The sequence below is a fragment of the Perca fluviatilis genome, chromosome 2 (genome assembly GCF_010015445.1).
Source record: "Perca fluviatilis chromosome 2, GENO_Pfluv_1.0, whole genome shotgun sequence".
In the NCBI taxonomy this organism is placed as follows: domain Eukaryota; kingdom Metazoa; phylum Chordata; class Actinopteri; order Perciformes; family Percidae; genus Perca; species Perca fluviatilis.
Window position 1 is genome coordinate 2,823,034 of NC_053113.1, and position 17,758 is coordinate 2,840,791.

General features: G+C 40.4%; 1 pseudogene; it reads left to right on the forward strand.

Annotated features, from left to right (window-relative positions):
* Positions 1–407: 407 nt before the first annotated feature.
* On the forward strand, positions 408–16,448 carry LOC120571666 (annotated as a pseudogene).
* Positions 16,449–17,758: the final 1,310 nt, after the last annotated feature.

Sequence of the window (17,758 nt, forward strand, 5' to 3'; positions counted from 1 at the left end):
ACTTTCCTTCTTCAGTTGTCGGATGGAAAGTTGGAGATGTTTCCAATCAGCAGAAATCAGCTGGGACAGCCAACCAACACACACAATGGGAGTCCAACCACTTTATTGACTTTGTGGATATTGTATCTGAACTTTTATATCTGAACTGATTCCACAGAGCTCTGTAGCAGCTAAACAACTGCCGCTGGCAGCCGGCGTCCTGGAGCTCTGTAGCGGCTCACAGTTTATCGCCCCTCGCACTAAAGACTCTTCACGTTACAGCGCTCTACTCACGCTTTGGCTACAGTGAAGGCGTAACGTATGTGGGCCGTTAGCGGAGTGTATGTGCCGTGGAATGTATCTTTTAACCGGCTCCACCTGCAGCGCCACACGCCGCCCCACATGGCGGAGGATTGTGGGAGTCCCAGACGAGACGGAGAGCTTTTGCTTTGGGATTGTTGTCGTTTCTTCAGTTTTTTTGGAGCCGGCACAGCGCTGTGAAAACGTTAATCTACTGTCAGCTGTTGTCAGAGGACGCAGGGGAGGGAAACAAGAACTAAAAACACAAACTCTCAAAACCAAACTGCCAACACGCTCACTGACAGTCGTTAAGTCGTTTCCTGTATATCGGTAGTTTAATTTAAAAGAAATATAGACTCTTTATGATCCATTTCTGTGTGAAAGGGCCACACACACCTCTGGAAAAAATCTAAATAGAAGCCTGTCCTGTTTCTACCTTGTAGATTGGATCTGTGCGGAGCATATGCTCCACTACGCTGCTCTCTGCCCGCTGTCTCCAGTCTGATGGTTATGGTGGAAGCATAGTGTTGGACCATCAGCTCTGCTTACGTTACACGTGCAATGTAGCCGGCCAGTAGAGTTAAAATACTTCTATTTTAGGTATATAATATATGGTCTATTGGTGAGGCATCATTAATCACTTTGAGAGGGGGGGGGGCATCAAAATAATTCAGCAGAGGCAGGGACATGTAGACCAGAAAGGGGGCAATCCCACGCATCCCCCTTTTAGTTACTTCCAGCTAGAATATAAAGTGCAGCTTCCAGCATGAAGCGTATCCCACAATCCACTGCAACATGAGGTCACACAGGTCGGACGCCACCTGTGCTCTAGAGACCCGTCGACAAATGTGAGTAGATATTTAAATGTATTTTTAACGCCGCTGCTTTTGCTGTGTTGATTTGCGAGCTGCAGTCAGGAGAAAGATGCTTTTATTGTTTTAATATTGAGATTTTTCTTCTCACCCAAGAGTGAGGGAGCGGCACATGTAAAGGTAAATGTCGGACAAAAACAAGCAGTGTCAAAAAAGTATTAAGGTAGTAAATATTAACAGATAAATGTACTTAAAGTATCAAAGTAATATGTGACACAGAGGCCACTTGGAGAGATAGCTGCTGCTGTACCAGTTGCTGATCTTTAGCTCATTAGATGGTCAGTTAGCTCCATCTAGTGGACAGATAGTAGAACTCCATCATCTGATGGGGGACTTCTCTGACCCTGACCGGGTTTGTGGACAGGTTGGACTGGTTCTGACGTCTCTCTGACTCTGAAGTTATGAACTGTGACGGCGTCTTCAGATCAAATGCACATGGACACCAGGACTGACGAGGGCCAATGAGCAGCTTGTTCTCTCCCAGTGTTTCCTCGACACATGAAGGAGGAAAGTGTCTGTAAACTGACCTGAAGAGACTTCAGCAGGTGAGAATCTGACCAGAGGAATCTGGAAATGTTTGATGAACAGAATCACTTTGATTCAATCTGTTTGACTGGACAGAAGAAATGTTTCTTTCTGGGTTGTTCTTCAGATTTTTAGAGATAGACTATGATTCAAATGAGTGTCTATCTGAGTTAAAGGAGATGGTTTGAGAATGATTAGCATGTATAACTGTTGGTAGTTCTCAGGTCTAAACAACAGCAGAATGTTCTCTGAGTTCACATCAGTGAAAAACTGGGAGGGTCCAAACTGGTCGTACAGCTTTGATCCAGATCCCAGTTGTACTTTGACAGTGAGTTGTATGTACTTTTACTGCATGACAGAATTACCATAAGATCATTCTGTACTGCAGTAAAAGTACAATCAAATGACTTATTAGTACAAGTTAAAGTTCTGCCTTGAAATTGTTACTGTGGTAAAAGCAAAAAAGTAATATCAGCTAAATGTACTTAAAGTATCAAAGTAAAATGACTGAGTGCAGTAAAATGTCGCCAATATTTACATTTAAAGTTGTTTGTATGTCCTAAAAAGCCATAAAAAAGCAACAGTTTGATTGTCTTCTGAGTTCATGTCATCAGTGAAAAATGCTGTGAGTGCCTAAACTGGTATGACAGCTTGGATCAACTTTTTTGTCTGTTTTTTAACTCTTAAAACTCTGTGTTAAGTGCTCAAATACAGCCATCTTCCAGCACTGAGACTGACCTGGCTTTATTGAAGACCTTTTAGCACAGTCCATGTCTCAACTGTCCCAGACTGCACCAGTCTTTATAACTATTTTTCTAGATGGACCAGAGCCAGCCCAGGGTGAAAGGGGACTTAGGGGCCCTCTGCCGTCAAGAGCCCTAAAGGAAGAGAAAATGTGAACTATTAATTAGGGACCTAAGACCGAATGGTGCAAGCACCCTTTTATTTTAGTAGGGATTATTATTTGTAAAGCTTGGGATGCTTGAAAAACTCAAGAAAATTGGCACAGTCGTCAGAACTGGCTTAAATTGCTGTAGTCACATCCCCCAACCAGCATCGTCAGACACCGCCTACCAAGAGCCTGGGTCCGTCCGAGGTTTCTTCCTAATAAGGAGTTTTTCCTCTCCACTGTCGCTCTGCTTGCTCTTGGGGGAATTATTAGAATTGTTGGGACTTTGTAAATTATAGAGTGTGGTCTAGACCTAATCTATCTGTAAAGTGTCTCGAGATAACTCTTGTTATGAATTGATACTATAAATAAAATTGAATTTAATTGAATTAGTGATGGGGTTTTGGGAGTGGCCAATGGGCTCCATAGCATCCCCCCCAAAAGCACACTTTGGGTTGTGATAAAGTTCCTTTTATGTTCAACATTTGATGGAATCATTGCTATCATCTCCTGTCACCCAGCAGGAGTCAGCCATCTTGGATTTTGTGCATTTATTTCCATTGTACAAACACATGTTGGAGTCATAGTTTAGACACTAAACTAATTATCATGATAATAAGTAATTTGCTTCTACAGTGAACTATGGAACAGTTTATTGAAGACTCCAGCCTCGAGGACTGGAAGGTGATTGGCTCCGGAGGTTTCGGACAAATCTACAAAGCCAGGCATCGTCAGTGGGCCTGTGACGTGGCCATTAAACTGCTTCGTTATGACGACGGGTGAGTGCTTACAAAGAGTTTTCTGTTTGTAATTACATTAAGTTGTGTGAATCACTTATAATGCAAACAAACACACACAGGACCAATGCATCTTTGCTGCATGAGATCAAGAGGATGCAAGAAGCAAGCAGCCCGCATGTTATTCGTGTCCTAGGGGTCTTCAAGGGTCTACCGCAAACACCAAGTCTGGCTTTTCAAAACAGCTTGGTGTGGTCATGGAGCTCATGGAGAGAGGATCACTGGCCTCCCTACAGGTAACCAGGGGTGGAAGAACAACTCATCTTTTACTTAGAGGTACTCTGTAAAAAAGTACTCTACTTCAAGTAAAAGTTTTGAATTTAAGATTTAAAAAAATAACAAAAGTAATGATTGACTAAATAGAATTTTGAATCTTGTCATTCCAAAAGAAAGTCAAATGTAAATTATGCAGTTTTATGTTCAAATTGTTTATACTGAAGGAAAAGAAACAACCTAATATATAAGAGATGATTCCAAACTTTGAAATGGTAGTGTATACAAAGCAGAAGTTGTATTTATTGCTCACTAACTCCACTATTTATCGATCTGTAACTTTGAAAACAATCTTACAGGAAGCCTTGGATGGACCTCCACCCTGGCCACTGGTCTTCAGACTGGCTCACCAACTGGCTCTGGGTATAAACTTCCTCCACAGTCTGCCCCGTCCCGTTCTCCACCTGGACCTGAAGCCCCCCAACGTGCTGCTGGACGACTCTCTCAATGTCAAGGTGAGTCCAAGGCTTTCAAGGGAGGTCAGGCCTCTTGCTTACTTTATATTGTTATACTAGTTTGGACATTTTATGGAGATTACATAAAGGCTGAAAGCCATGTACTGTAACCCTGAAAGATACATGTTTTTTCCCTAAATGTTGCAACTTGATAAAAAGCAGAAACGACTCTAGATAAAAAGGAAGTGAAAGGGTTTTACTGTGTTAAAAGAGCCAAACTCCAGGTGTTAACATTGTACAGTATGAAGCATTATTAAGAGGAGTAAAACTGATCTTTGACTGAAAAAGACAACTTGTTCAATTAATAACTTCGCATCAGCACTGATTTCAGGAATACATTTGATTTCCGATTAGATTAAATATCAATTTGGGATATTTCAGGGACACTAACAATTTAGTTCAGAGGGTGTGCTGCAGAAACGGTACGCGTCATGTCGACACAAGTGACTTATTTCTTTTAGTTAGCATGTCAGGCTTATATCCGTATTTGTATCCGTACAGTCACAAGTGATATAAGTCAAGACCTGCATGTGTGTTCTCTATCTTTATAGTTTGTAAATCCAAAATGCAACAGATATCTGCCTTTAGGTCAGGCGCGGCCTTCAGTGGAGCAGCTCCGGCTATGTTTTGATTCAACTAAGGTTTGCTTGTCTCTCATATGGCAAGATCTCGTTACACTAAGAACAAAAGGCCACGCGGCACTGACGGGGGTAAAGCTCCATGCAAAAGGCAAATATTAAGAGATTGTTCTCTGGATTTTATGAACTGATATCAGATCATTCAAATGGCAATCGATAACAATCAATTTATTTTTCTTTATTTTTTTACAATTGTCCGTATTCTCACAGCAGTAACAAAATGTTGTGTCATGTCCAAAAGTAAAAAAATTATATCATATCCTATAGAAGGTTATGGTCTAACTAAATTTTTCTCTTTTCTTTCCTCTTAAGGTAATTTAAACCATTACATTCCTCATTTTCTTCACAGTGTTGCTTATCAAAATAGTTGCCAATTAATACAATAGAGTAAATTGATTAATTATTGGACTAAATGTTTCAGCTGTACTGTATAAACTGCAAAACACATTTAATAAGCTCTTTGTATACTTTGTGTGCCAAAATCTTGATTTCTAAAGTAACTAAACAACAAATGCAGTGGAATAGAAGTAGAAAGTGGCTTGAAAAGAAATTACTCAAACAAAGTAAATCCCTTTTCTGCCACCTTCCTCTCTTTGCTAATTCTTTCTGCATCTTACAGATTTTGGCCTTTCCCGGATTACCTACAGCGTCAAACAGGTTTCCAAGAAGGAGGATAAAGAGGGAGTGGGGACGACCAACTACATGCCTCCGGAGGCGTTTGGCTTAACATACAAACCTAAACGAGCCTTTGATATCTACAGGTACAAGAGGCCCGAACCAGCACATGGATAAGAGTGTTTTATTTATCATATAATAAATAATAACTGGAGATGGGATCACTCCTGTCCTCATGTCTACCAAGTCTAGTGCAGGTTCAGTCTTGACAGGAAGTCAAAATATCAGTGACATAGTCTTTTACAGGTGAGGTAATTGGTTAGAGTATTATAGTATATACTGTATACTCAGGTGACTTCAGGCACTGACTTTATTGTTGTCATTGATTGTGCTCATTCTCACAAAAGCATCAATTTACAAATGACAACAAACCCAATCCATCAAACAATCAGGGTGTGGTTATTATGACATGGATATTAATCCTGACATGTAACTCTCTCTTTCAGTTATGCGATACTCCTTTGGTCCATTGTCACAGGGAAACAACCATATGAAAGTAAGTCTTTGTCCTCTCTTATTATCAATGCTCAAATCATATTTTGAGGTGTCATGTCTTCAAAAAGCTAAGCACCACAACCCCAACCTCTCCCCTAGTGGATTTGTGTGCTCTTATACTAGGTGCTTTGGTCATAGGTACTACAGACAGTAGAGGGTGCTGCTTTTCACCACCCCCGAAAATGGATGGTAGGGCTCACTTTAGAGTTCCACTCTGGTTGTGTCCAATGGCCAGAACTTACAGTAGACACAGGTTTAATCGCTAAACTCAAGGCCACTCTGACAGCCTTTTTAATTCTTCCTCCAATGTAGATGCACAGCGCAACAGAGTGCAGAGCTGCATCCAACAGGGACAGCGTCCACTGCTGGACGATTTCAAGGGCGATGCTCGGGGGTTGGCAGATTTGAAAAGACTTATAGAGAGATGTTGGGACAATAAACCTGAACAAAGGCCTCAAGCCCTTGGTGAGGAACTCCTTCATTTATTTCTGAATTGACACAGGACAATAGCTTGTGATGCCTGGCTCCAAAATTACATATTTACTCTATGTTTTGTATAACAGAGTGTACAACTGAGACAGAACAACTATATAAGATGCACAAAGATGCAATTGTTGACGCTGTCTATGAGGTGCTCAAGAAACTGGTGAGGAACAAATCTCTTCATTAACACTCTGAGAGAAATTTTGACAACATGCAGCAAATCACTGTTTTTATCATTGTGTGTAACTGGCTCTTTCTCTTCCCATTTCCAGGACCAAAAGGCAAAAGAAAAAGTAATGACAGAGCAGGTTCAGAGGGATCAAATTGCTGAGTCTTCAGGTCTGTATTACCTGTACTGTATACTGTATATACAACTGTTGCCTGTGTCCAGACCTTTGAATCTCACCACTCCTCCAATTAAACTGCAGGGTTCGTACGGGTGCTTGAAATCCTTGAAAATGCTTGAATTTTGATGTTGTGTTTTCAAGGTTTGAAAAGTGCTTGAATTTTGGATCAAATGCTTGAAATTGTAACTTTTACAAATACCTAACTCACTGAATAGTTTGTTTATTAAATGGAGAAATAAAATGTTGGAGAGCCTAAAATTAAACCTGCTCGCTGTGTGACTGTGATCTGCCACCACGCCAAGACCCGCCCTAGGAAGCAGCTCGATTGGTTGGGGTAAGGCATTTCACCTCAAGTGGTTAAGGTTAGGATAGCCGATTGGTCACTGTTACGCTACCTTGCGTAAGCATCATGGACACCTGGCCAATAAATGGTATTGAAGGGCGGGTCTGGACATGGCCATAGTGGGATTCGTAATATCGCTGCCGGCAGGTTGTCGTTTCAATGAACGTTGGCTGGAAGAGGAAAAATACAAATTATGGATTAAACGGGGACAAACCCTACGAGTTGCCTCTTGTAAAGTCTGCAAAAAAGACGTGCAGCTTTTCACAATGGGCGAGTCTGCGCTCTTGAGTCACATTAAGCAAGTTTCAAGTAAGCCAACTGAAGTAGCTACAGTACACGTTAGCGCCAGTTAGCGCCGATTTGTTTACGCTAGTAACTTCTAGCTAGGAATTCGCAGGATAAGTGTAAGGATACATTTTTTTCAATTAATATAGGCTATTTATCAGGCAGGTGCATGTGCACTGTCGGATTCTGCAGTGCTCTAATACTAAATAAATTGGATACATAAAACTACAGCACTGAGCACATGGCACTTCCTGAATGTGCAAAACATAACATAATATGTAAACAGAAATAATTGATTATGAACCTGCCGATTATCGATGCAGCATCGTCCATGTCCACGATTCGATACATCGATTATTTGATTAATTTCAACACCTCTGCTGAAAATCACATTATCTGGGAAGCAATATTTGGACATTAATTCATAGGCAGCCCAAACTTTGTATAGTGGAAGACAAACATGTCAATATTACTGAACCATTACAAGTTTGTACAGCATGCCCTAGATTTGGAAAAAAGTGTGAAAGGACATTAAGGGTAGCATAAACTGAGCAAAATCTAAGAGTGTACACAAACTGTTTTGCTGGATTGTGACACAGAATGGCCCAGCTGCATGTCATTTGGCTCAGATCCTCCCACTCAGTGCTCCTCTCCATAGCTGTCTTACTGTATGTTATGTTAGGAACCATGAAGAGATTAAACATTTTGAAGGTGATAATTCAGGGTTAGTGAAGTAAACCTGTCGAGTGATTTTTTGGGGGTAATTGTTTGTACATTGACTCAGGCAGGTTAGATGGCAAGCAAAGTCTACTTAGACAGTGATACATTTTGAAAAATAAAACTTGTGTTTTGCTTAAATATCTGATCCTTCTGCTATTACGAAACACAATTTTGGCTGTTTATAGTATTTTGTCTTTTAATGTGACAAAACCACTAAATAATAATTTTGACTATGTATTGGTATATATTTTACGGTGGTGTAAGGTGCTGGAAAAAGCTTTAAAATGGACCGTGAAAGTGCTTGAATTTGACCTTGGAAAAGGTGTACGAACCCTGAAACTGATCCCTGGCATCACAACATGAAATGTTTTTTGGTTAAAAAAAATAATTGAGCCAATGTCTAATGATCAGCTAATCAGGACCATGGGTGGGACTAACTCTGTTGTAAAGCAGGTAACATCGTACTTTGTTTTGACTTTGCTCCAGTGGATTACTGGCCATCTTGCATTCCGTAAGTCGAAGATTTTACCGGACGCCCGGCCCCGTTTGTCTCTACCTTTTACTTTGTGAGCATACTCTGGGTACTGGGCTCTCTGGCCAATCTCAAACAAGTTAGTTCAAATTGTGCTTAAGTCTTCGGTAGTAGTCAACTCTGTAGCTACTGTTGCGGCTTTAAAACAGTGGATGACTTGTTTCTTAGCGGAATGACTTATGTTATTATAATAATTTAAACGTTTTCAGTTTGATAACTAAATATTGTATCCCCATTTAAGTTAGCATAGTGATTAACACAAAGTTGGCCAGCTCAGACTGGAAGTCTCTGGTGATTGGTTAGGGAAAATCCACCTCTTTCCGGAACCAGGTGACACAAACACCTTCCCTACTACTGTTGCAGCTTTAAAACAGTGGACAACCCCTTCCCAAATGTCCCTGGTTCTCCAGGGGGGATTTGCACATTGAGTTACACCAGAAAGGAGAAGTCTGAGCCCCATACATACATCTCAGCCACCCCTGTGGTATTTCCAGTTGGGCAAGGACATTGGGGAAGGCACAATCCTTATTAAAAGCCTACCAAATGTCCCAATAATATGAAAGGCTAAACCCGGGCATTTGGAAAGCTTTTCAATGGGACAAAAGTCTTCCCAAGTGTTTTCACACAGGAATACTAGGTGGTAGAAAGGTTCCACGTTTTTAGGTCTATTTAGATTTTCATTTGAATTTGGGATACTGGGTGAATCAAATGGCAGAATAGCCCCATTGCTCTGACATGAAATGCTTGTGCTTCAGGTCCTGTTAGCATATGTGTAGACTCACTACGCAGTGTATGTGTAATGTGTAAAATCACAGTGAAAGAATGTAACCTCTCTTCTGGGATTCATGAAATCATTCTTCTTTTAGCGGAGGGGATCCAAAAGTCCCTGAGTGGAGTGAAGCTGTCTGATGATCCACCCCAGAGTGAACTGGAAACTCTCAGGTATGGACAGAAAACAAGAGCTCCCACTCTGCAGGTGCCTCTAATTTCTCTAATTTCATGTCTTTCTGCTCTGGTCCACCATCATGAAGGACTTCTTATTTCTGTTAATCTTGTTCAAAGGAGAAAGGAGGCCCGAGTTAGGAAACACATGGATCCACAGACGTCTTATTGAATGGAAACATTCATCAGAAACATTAAAAACTTGGCTGTAAAATCATTCTCATCTTAGTCCTGCTAGCAGCATGTCTCTGGGGATGGTAATGTTGGTCCAGAGTAAAATGACTCAACAACTTCTAAATGTGTTGACATGACATTTCGTTCGTCCTCTCATATACCAGTGAAAGAGTCATGGATAGGGCTGTGACCATAACTGCATCACCGTATGACCGCAATACCGGCGGTAATGACATTATCACCGATTTTATTTTTTTTAAGTTACAGGAGAACAGATGTTGTTTGATATGAAATATAATGAAAACAATAATCATTGGGTAACACTTTATAATGGTACATGAATTAACATGACTTCATGCATGAAAAAGCATGAATTCATTCATGTAGTACTTCATGAACTATCAGTAATGTACAAGGATTAATCGTATCACATGCATGACTTAATGCAGGAACAATTCAATTCCTGCAATATCAATTAATGCATCAATTAAGGTGAATCATCATGACTTCTGATTTATTAATGATCTTCATGTCTTCTTCTGACCAGCCACAGCAGTGTTCATATATTCTAAAAATTGTAATCATGGTAAACTAAACTATTACTTCATCATTACTTCATCATGTTTGTGGCCCTTCAAAGAAAGTGCTGATCTGCTCCATCTTTAACATTGATAAATAGCATATGATGAATGGTGGCATAACATTAAATATATTGAGAATTACATTTTATAGTTGCTTTATTCACAACAATTTAAGGAACTCAATGTAATGTCCAAAAACATTTTACAGAATGTTACTTTTTACTAACTTTTAAGTTACAAAAAAGTTACAAAAAATGTCTTGACAATGTTTTTTTATTTGTGGTGTCACAAAGATGATTGCTGCATATTCCCCCATTAATATCTTATTTATCAATGTTATCAATGTTTATCACTTTATTTGAAGGACCACAAACATGATGAAGTAATGAAGAAGTAATGTTTAGTTAATCATGATTACAACACTAAGTTTCTTTAGCCTCTTTCACTTTAGTCACTTTAACTACAGATTTACCAATGAAGAAGACATGAACATCATTAATAAATCAGAAATCATGATGAATGAAATAACTTAATTTAATTTAACATATTGTTCCTGCATTAAGTCATGAATGAGATACTATTAAACCTTGTACATTACTGATAGTTCATGAAGTACTAAATGAATGAATTCATTATTATAAAGTGTTACCAATCATTGTTTAGTTATACTCAAGGACTGTCTTCTATCCTATATTCAAGAGTTTTTAGAGAAAAAAAACTTGCTGTTACTTCAGCTTTGTACAGGATGATGGACAGTCCATTAAATATATTGGGGATTTCTGTGTCAGATTATTATGAATTATTTCTACAGTCATCGTTTAATATAATACACGCTAGGGAAGGAAAAGACATTTGTCTGTTCTCAGCTGAGGTTAACGTTACCGCTGCAGTGTTTACCATTTCACATCCGCAGCGAGCAGAGTTTCCTTCTGCTTATAGCTTAATCCCCACAAAACCGCACGGTTAAATTTCGGCCTGCATGCATGTTTTGTAGCCTTAAGCAGAGCCGCTTATCTCTCTTCTATGCAGCTGTGCTGCAAAGCATCAAACTTGGCATTGTCGGCGAACCTTTTTGGAATAGATCAACAGAGAGGAGAGAAAGCAGCGCGGCCGTAAATGACAGCAAAACACAGTAAAGACTCTCACATTGAGCTGAAATGGAAACACTGTGCTGCAATCGTTTTATAGTCTATGGCTGTAACATGTGTTGTAAGGTTTAAACGTACAATATGTAACTTTCTGCCGCTAGGGGTCTCTCAATCAAAACAATGGATGGTAAACATAGACTTTTCTTGATGTTGGGAAGTTGCGTGGAATTATGGGAGTTGTAGTTTTTATTGTTAAACACCATCGCCGTTTAGAATGCATCTGTTCATGGACGAGTTTACCCATTCAAGGTTATTCACATTACGTTTAGTAACGTTTACTCATGTCATTCTAATGACATAGCTGCAGTTTCCCTAACATTATAACGTTTTTCTTGATTCAATTTGTATTGGTAGCTGCTGTTAACCACCATAACGCGGTGATACGTTGCTTCTTCACCGCGGTAACAAAAAAAACTATACCGTCACAGCCGTAGTCATGGAGACAGTTGACTGAGATGATGTCTCTCTGACAAACTGAGGAACACAGCATCATGTTGAAAAGCAGTTGGGACTCATCTTGAATAGAAAATCATTCTGACTGTGTTTCTTCCTCCAGCATGGACCATGGTGGAGAGCAGGGGTTAAGACTTCGTCTGATGAAGTGTAAGTGTGGATTTAATTTGACTAATTAAGACAAAACAGCACAAAATCATTAATTCATCCATTATAATAGCTGGAAACGTTGAGATCTATAAAGTTCTGACGGAAAACAGTAACTGTGAAATATAAAGTCTACTTGTGCTCTGTTTGGGGTTTAAGAACACAACAGGATGTTACACAAATGGGCTGTTTCAGTGACACTCCCACTGCGGAGAATCCCCAGATCCTTTGTTTCTTAACGAAGAAGAAAACAGCCGAGTTGAGTCAACGAGCTGGATTGATGAAAGGCTGCAGGCAAGGTTCACCAGGCAACCGTCTGTGTGGCACTCAGGTCCGGCGGCGGAGTCCCTCCTTATACAAGGCAGTAGCCACAGCCCTATACAGGAAAAATGACTAAATATATTCATAAAACAAACATAAAGCCAACACAGGTGATACTCTTTGGCCAATGGGGCAGCACAGTTTTGACCTTCCTTCCACAGTAACGCATTTTACACGATATTCGGAAGCCGTTAGGATTAGCGAAGTGAGTGTAACATTAGTAATGGATGGTTTTTTTGCTCCCTAAAAATCAGTTTCACTGCTGTAAATGACATCAGACCAGACACAGCGAGGCCACATTAAGTCAGGAGTCATCTAATAGGGTTCCATGCAAGAACTTGACTCTTATCTCTGTCTCGTAGTAGAACATTACAGTCAACATGTGTTTTACAGTGCTATGAATAAATGGATTACTGAATCCAAAGTTATACAGCTCACAGGATATGGGTTTATTTTTAGCCTAGAAAACATGTTTCAAACAGGTTCAGCTGTTCACCCGCAGCAGCTTATTTGGATATATTCAGTCACTACAGATATGACTAGGCTACATTATCTTTACCATGTGTGCAAGTATGAAGACTGTGTGAGGATTGGTGTGTGTGTGTTTATGTGTGTAGTAAGCTATTTGTGGTGTATTTGTCCTGTTTCATTACTCTTTTGCAAATATAAGCTACTGTATGAAAGCTACAGTAATGATTGTCTAAACCCAGCTTGTTGGCTGCTATTTGAAGTATGTTCGGTGGGCTAATCACAGTTTTATGGTGCTGTTGTATCGGCAACACTAGCTTTAACTTTAGTTAAAAAACATAAATCAATCTCGCTTAGTAAACCGTGGCAGAGGGATAACAAGTTACCAAACTAAGTGTTGCACACGACTGTTAGCTGCAAAAATGATACTTTAAAACTTTAAAAGTCCATTATGGAATGGAATGGAAATTTATTTATTTGAAACAGGGACAATGCAGAAATATACATTACACTTGTTAAACAAGAGAATATGTCTTGGGCCAAGTTATAGCAACAATTGCTAATTTCCACCTGTAGTCCCTGGGTCTCCAAACATTAGTCAGCTGGACATTAAACTTAGTTTTTCTCTCCTCTGCTGACTGCACGTTTCTCCCTCCAACGTGCTCTACATGTCCTCTCTGACTTCCTCCTTTCTCTTCTACTCCCCAACAAAGGCATCTGATTGGCTAGGAGTGTAGCTATACAGAAAATAATTAACTTAGATTACTCCACTGAAAATACATTACACTTCACTTCAAAACAAATTCAATTCAATTCAATTTTATTTATAGTATCAAATCATAACATAAGTTATCTCGAGACACTTTACAGATAGAGTAGGTCTAGACCACACTCTATAATTTACAAAGCCCCAACAATTCCAACAATTCCAGTAATTCCCTCAAGAGCAAGCAGTGCGACAGTGGCGAGGAAAAACTCCCTCTTGGGAAGAAACCTCGGACAGACCCAGGCTCTTGGTAGGCGGTGTCTGACGAGCCGGTTGGATGTTGATGAAACAGTGGCGATAGTAGTCACATTAATAATGGAACAGTGACTGGATGTAGCGGGAAGCTGCAGGGTTCAGCAGGACGCAGCATGACATTGCAGGGCATCGCTGAGCTCAGCAGGGAGTGCAGCAGGACCACGGCACAGCTGCAACCAGGATCTTGGCCGGCCACGTTCTCCAAGGAAATACGCTGGGGGAAAAAGCATAAGGACTCCGGGGAGTAAACTCCCCAGAAGCTAGGATTAGTAACAAGCATTTCTGGGACGGGCTGCACACAATAGTATTAGTAATAGTAATAGTAACAGTAATAGAAAGGGAGAGAAGAGAGCAGCTCAGTGTGTCAAAGGAAGGAAGTCCCCCGGCAGTCTAGAACTATAACAGCGTAACTATAACAGGTAACTAAGAGAGACAGGTCATAAGGAGAGGTAGCTTTTTCGGGCTTAGAACTCTCCCCCTGCGGATCTGTCTTGGCTGGCCTGCCTCCCTCTACTTTGTTATGTATTATTAATCTAACAATTATGAAGAGAAGCAGTTGGGCCAGTTAGGTGAACACTGCAACTCATCACTCCCTAACTATAAGCTTTATCAAATAGGAGAGTTTTAAGTTCATTCTTGAATGAGGTGACAGTTTCTGCCCCCAACCCAGATCCGGAGCTGGTTCCATAGGAGAGGAGCCTGATAACTGAAGGCTCTAGCTCCCATTCTACTTTTAGAGACTCTAGGTACCACCAGTAACTCTGCATTCTGGGGCGCCAGTGCTCTAGTGGGACAATAGGGTATTAGGAGCTCTTCTAGATATGATGGTGCTAGACCATTTAGAGCTTTGTAGGTCAAGAGAAGGACTTTAAACTCAATCCTGGATTCAACAGGAAGCCAATGCAGAGAAGCTAATACAGGAGAAATATGATCTCTTTTCTTAGTTTTTGTGAGAACACGCGCTGCAGCATTCTGGATCAGCTGGAGAGTCTTAAGAGACTTATTTGAGCAACCTGACAGTAGGGAATTACAATAGTCCAGCCTGGAAGTAACAAATGCATGGACTAGTTTTTCAGCGTCGTTTTGAGACAGGATATTCCTAATTTTGGCAATGTTACGAAGATGAAAAAAGGCTGTTCTTGAGGTTTGTTTTAGATTGGCATTAAAGGATATATCCTGATCAAAGATAACTCCTAAATTTCTAACAGTGGTGCTGGAGGCCAGGGCAACACCATCCAGAGTAGCTATATCTCTAGATAATGAAGTTCGGAGGTGTTTAGGGCCCAGCACAATAACTTCAGTTTTGTTAGGGTTTAACATCAGAAAATTATAGGTCATCCAGGATTTTATATCCTTAATGCACGCTTGAAATTTAGCTAGCTGACTGGTTTCGTCTGGTTTGATTGACAAGTATAATGTCAAAGCATTGGGAAATGTATTTTTCATTGAAAAAACTCACAGTTCATAAATACAACACGGCATAATTAATGTCACAAAGATGTTTAAAAGGTGAATAAAGTGAGTTGAAGTAGACTTATCTTCTAGTTCCTCCCTGATGGGAGACCTGGTATCAGATATACACAGATGCAAACATACCATAAATACTCATTTTTTATACATCAACTGGTATTTCTATAAAGTGAACATCAGCTAATAGCAGTTTTAGAAAGCAGATGGTTCAGAGCTGCTTTGTGCTGCAGTAGAAGAAGATGTGAGAGTTTTATTAGTGAGACTTTATTCAGTTCATGTTTCTAGATTTGGATCATCAGCTGTCATCGGGTCAACACGAGGACAAGAAGCTGAACATTGTTGACATGTTGACTCTCGCTGAATATGAAATGAACGTTTGAATGATTTTCTTTAAGTAATTTTCAGTGAAGTTGTTAATAAATCATCAGATGATAACCTGCAGCTGTATTGTGTCTTGTTCTCTCCATCAGATGCCTGTGAACTAGAACTGGACACAAACACAGTAGCGAGAAACCTCAAACTGTCTGACAACAACAGGAAGGTGACATGTGTGGAGGAGAATCAGACATATTCTGATCATGCAGACAGATTTGACCACTGGGCTCAGCTGCTGTGTAGAAATGGTCTGACTGGTCGCTGTTACTGGGAGGTCGAGAGGAGAGGAGGGGTTGATATAGCAGTGAGTTACAGAGGAATCAGCAGGAGAGGAAACAGTCATGACTCTATGTTTGGAGGGAATGATCAGTCCTGGAGACTGTTCTGCTCTGATGTAGATGGTTACACTGTCTGTCACAATTTGAGAAACACATCCAACCCTCCCCATCTTCTGAGTAGGAGTGTATGTGGACGTTCCCACTGGCTCTCTGTCCTTCTACAGAGTCTCCTCTGACTCAGTGATCCACCTCTACACCTTCAACACCACATTCACTGAACCTCTTTATCCTGGGTTTGCTGTCTGGCCTGCTGGTTCCTCAGTGTCTCTGTGTCCTCTGCAGGACTGAGAGTCTCTCCTGTGGACAGAAACACTGACTGAAGATCAGCTGCTGAAATCAAAGTTCAGTCTGTTCACCATCACACACACTCTGCACTGTGAAGCAGATCTGAGACTCAAACACTAAAACATTCATGTGATTTCATATCTGGGATTATCAACATTTGAACTGTTGGACTAAAAACACTTCATGATATGTAACATCTAAAAAATAATGAACTGTTGGTTGTATTGGTTACTATTATGTCCTTTATATTTTGAATCATATTGTAATATATTTAAAATTTGGAAAACAAATGTTTCTATAAACAATCATCATATAGTCTAATGTTTCTAAATGCTTTTAATAAAATCTATACCTTTCATCTTGACGGCGATCATTTGTTCATTTGATCATATCATGATTTCATTCATCAGTTGACCAGGGCTTAAAGTATTCCAGCACTGTGCCGGATCTCCGGCGTGCGGCTGTGAGGGAAAAAAAAAAAATTAGGAACTTGCATGCGGTTTAATATTCCAATCATATGAGAGGAACCAGCTCTAACTAACGCAGGGCTTAAAGTACTCGGGCCTGGTGCCGGATTTCTGGCGTGTGACTATTTTAGAAAAATAAATACATTAAAAAGTCCACATGGGATTCGTTTTTGATGCGCTGGGTTTAACCAATCATCGAACTTCCACCTACCAATGAAAGAAGTTCTAGCTAATCAGATGCAAAGTAGGGCGGGTCTTTGCCAAAAAGCGAGGGTGCGGTGTAGTCTCCGTGTTAACACGGCTAAAAAAATGGAGGCAAAGTTTATCAAACATGGAGCATTGTAGAAACAGCTTTAGTTGAGAAAGGAGTTAAAAACAAATGGCGCTGGGCATGAATAGAGGACAAGATGAAACGGGTGGACTCAAACTGAGGCACCAAGGCACCAAGAATGAGGCACCAAGAATGAGGAGATGTCACGGCACAGCGCCCCGCCCACAGAGCTCCCCCTTCTGCCATTTTGAACTGCTCATGTTCATTGTTTGTGTTGGTTGCAGAGGTCTTTGTTGCAATTCAGTTTTTCTGAAACTAGAAGACTAGATTCACTATTTTAGAATGCCTGGAACACTCTGCTGTGTAAAAAACAGCTTCACTTCCACACACGATTTTCGTGGAAAGCGTAGGAACCATGTGTTACAGTTTTTTTTGTATCCCTACATGGAAAAAGCACGAAGGAGAGCATGTGTCCAATGTGACAATGAGACGTCGGATTTCTTGGGTGGCTGCAAATAGAAGAAAGGACATTACTTTCGACTGCATCTCCCAGTCGATGAGAGTGTGTTCTCTGCATTTTCATTCGGGTAAGTTCTCTCTAAATGTGTTTGTGTTGTCGGCTCTTAAAGCCACAAAGTGCACCTAACGTTGTTGCTTAGCCTGCTAACTAACTACAGTGCTAAGCATAA